The sequence below is a fragment of the Humulus lupulus genome, chromosome 2 (genome assembly GCF_963169125.1).
Source record: "Humulus lupulus chromosome 2, drHumLupu1.1, whole genome shotgun sequence".
Taxonomy (NCBI): Eukaryota; Viridiplantae; Streptophyta; class Magnoliopsida; order Rosales; family Cannabaceae; genus Humulus; species Humulus lupulus.
In genome coordinates, this window is record NC_084794.1 from 194,226,380 (window position 1) to 194,229,881 (window position 3,502).

Here is a 3,502-nt window from a genome sequence, read left to right on the forward strand (position 1 = left end):
AGGCCACCCGCTAGATGCAAGAATCCCTCCTAGCTCTTCAGGCCTTCATTACTACCCAAGGATTGGAAACCAATCCTCCGATCGCTCTGCCTCTAGGAACACGACCGCTGGCCCCACCAGTTAGGACCGGCGCACCTGACAACACGAGCCTGATCCCTCCTCCGGGACCACATCTCAGAGATGGCCCATCAAACGCGGCTCAAGAAAAAGGGAAAGCCAAGATGGCTGACCGAGGAAAACTCATCCCGTCCCAAAAACTGGGGCCAACCCAGGGCAGCTCCCTAGGATAGAACGGATGTGTCTCGTCCCAGGACGGAATCATCCGATCGATCCTCAAGGGAAGCGCCCGCAGGATGCAAAGCTCAAAACTGTCCCTAGACAGACTAGACGGGAACTGCGGTTCCATCCAAGTGCCTCTGTGAACAAGGATCACAGAGGACACCAGCGCATAGACGATCAAGAAACCATCAGTTCGAGAGACGATACTTCCCGGATAGATTTGGTCAACAGCCTCAATGCCGAAAAGAACGGGCCTCCAAGGAAAAGATATCCCCCCGCGCCAAACACATCATAGATGTGGTGCTACCAAAAGGGTTCAAAATGCCAAACCTACCTGCCTACACTAGGAACACAGATCCCAGAGACCACTTGTCCCGCTACAATCTCCTGATGATTGTAGCTCACGTCAAGTGCATGTGCTTCTCAATCACTCTGGACGGATCTACGGAGGAGTGGTGGAAAAGACTCAAGCCAGGATCAATCCAGTCCTTGTCCGGATTGCAGTCGACATTCCGCAAATAGTTTTTGGCTGCCATGAGAATGGATATGCAGATCAGTGCCATCGCCGATATCAAGTAGCTCCCCACGGAGACCCTCAGGGCCTATATTCAGCACTTCACGGAGGAGGACTCAAAAACAAAGGTGGACGATGGACATCGCTTGGTGGCTCTCCAGTTCAGGATTCGAGTCAGGTCCCCTCTCTGGGACGATATGCAGCATAGCAAGGCGGCCACCCTCGAAGATTTCATAAGGAGGGCACAAGGCTTTATTAACTGGGAGGAGGCCCAAATCCAAGCTTTCAGGTGGCAGTCGGCCTTCCAGTCGAGTGCCCAGACATTTCCTGAATATGGGATGCAATATCCCACAAACCATTATCCGACACCCCTGACGGTGCCAGGTTCAAATGGCACCCAGGGAATGACCCTCATGACCCCGACGGTCTATGGCCCCACTTCATCCGGGTATGCACCAGCACAATCTGCCCCATTCTCTGGGTACGGTATGGCGTTAATCGGATATAGCACCACCCCCAGTGAAGCCCAACCGTCTCAGGTTGGGGGGACGGAAGCAAGCGTAAACCCCTCCCGGGGGAAGAGATCGGGCAAAGGACATAACCAATCGAGCCCTCCAAAAAGGGAAAGAGGGGTTACGAGCCCCAATATACAAAATATACCAACCTAGTGGACACCAAGGAGAACATATACCTGGCAACGGGGAGTATGGTCCATTACCGGAAACCCACCCCCATGTTCAAAGGGTGAAAGAACTCAAGGGACACCAGCAAAAGGTGTGTCTATCACAAAGACTTGGGTCATACGACCGAGGAATGTCATCAACTTAAGGACGAAATTGAAAATCTGATCAAACTGGGGCATCTCTATCAATGGGTCAGAATGCCAGTAGGAGTATCGGGACTGCCAGCAGCTCCCGGGCAACTTGCGGCCCCGGGTGCACCTGGATCGTATCGACCTCCTCGGAGAGGGTACGCTACAGGTCCGGGAGCACAAGCCCCTCAAAGGGCCCCAATTGTGTAGGAACCCGGACCCAAAATGCCATACCCTTCCAGAACTACGCCTCCATAGATAAATGGCCACGTGGCCACCATATTGGAAGGGTCGCATCTGGGAGGACCCTCTCGAAATGATCAGAAACGCTACCTCGGTGAACTCGACCATGACCACGAGGTATGCGCCTTGGTTCATACTCCAGCACAATGCCCTAAGTTGATGAACTTACCCATCACGTTCACGGAAAAGGACGCCCGGAACGTCCACTTCCCGCATCATGATCATTTGGTCATCAATGCCCAAATTACCAACAAAATGATGTCCAGGGTGTTGGTAGATGATGGAAGCTCCGTCAATGTGTTGTTCAAGCTAGCCTTCACTGCCATTGGCTTGACTGAGGTAGATCTGGCCTCATGCCCAACGCAGATTTACAGTTTCAATGGGGACTCACTACTCTCAATTGGGAAGATTCAATTGCCCGTAACGTCGGGGAACGAGATTCAAGGCTCGTTCAAATTTTGTACGTTCGTAGTAGTGGATTGCCCCACCGCTTACAAAGTTATTTTTGTCTGTCTCGCGCTGGTCGATTTCGGTGCCATCACCTCCATTCACCAACTTTGTATGAAATTCCCTTGCGACAATGGAGGGGTGGGAACTGTCCGAGGAGACTAGAAGAGCGTCTGAAAGTGTTATCATATATCTGTCCAACCAATTTACATGGTCCAAGAAGAGCCTCTTGAGGAGGAGATTGCTGATCTAGTTCTGCCCCCTCCCCCGGTGTGGAGGATGGCCCGGGATGAAGATGAATTGGATCCGTGACTAGAAGTGGACAGGGCACTAGAACCCATGGAAGAGATAGAAGAGGTGTGCATTAGTGACAGCGACCCGAACAAAGTAATCTAGGTTGGGAAGAACCTGAACTCAGAAGTCAGGGCTGCCATTATCGCTCGAGTCAAAGAAAAACAGGACGTTCTGGCCTGGTCTCATGCCGATATGACCGGGATTGACTGCAACATCATATATCACACCCTGAACATTGACGAGAATGCAACTCCATTCCGGCAGAAGCGGAGACCTTTAGGTGTAACGCCCTGGATAGCCAAGACCGTTACACTGTGTGTTTATAAAAGTTCTAGACTTGCTAATCACATCGTTAAGTTGAAAACGTGTTATTGAAACTATTGTGGAACTAGGGTTAAAAGATTTTGGTCTCAAAAGCTGCATTTCTTATAAATAAACATTTTCTGTTTACACGGGATCCCAAAATTAATAGGATTAAAACCATTTACAAAAGATTTGAGATTTAATTACAGTATTACCCATACTAAGGCAAAATAAACAGTTAAGCAATCCCTGTCCTGATCCACTCCTCGGCCATGGCGACCGAACAGCTGACTATGTACATTCTGCCTCGCAGCCCTCCACCTCAGGGTTGGTCCAACTTTCCTTCGCCTTTACCTGCACCACGCAGCACTCGTGAGCCAAGGCCCAGCAAGAAAACACAATAACAGAGCATAAGCAATCAACAGGCAATCCAATATCTCATATCATATAAGCATGTTCTCAACCATATAAGCATTCATGATAATCAAGTATTCAGCATACTAAACATATCAACTCATATCAATCACCAATTTAAAAATGATAACTATGGTTAGTGCCCTTAGGCCGCACCCTCTATTTATCCCACTGACTCTGGCCCCTTAAACCGAGCT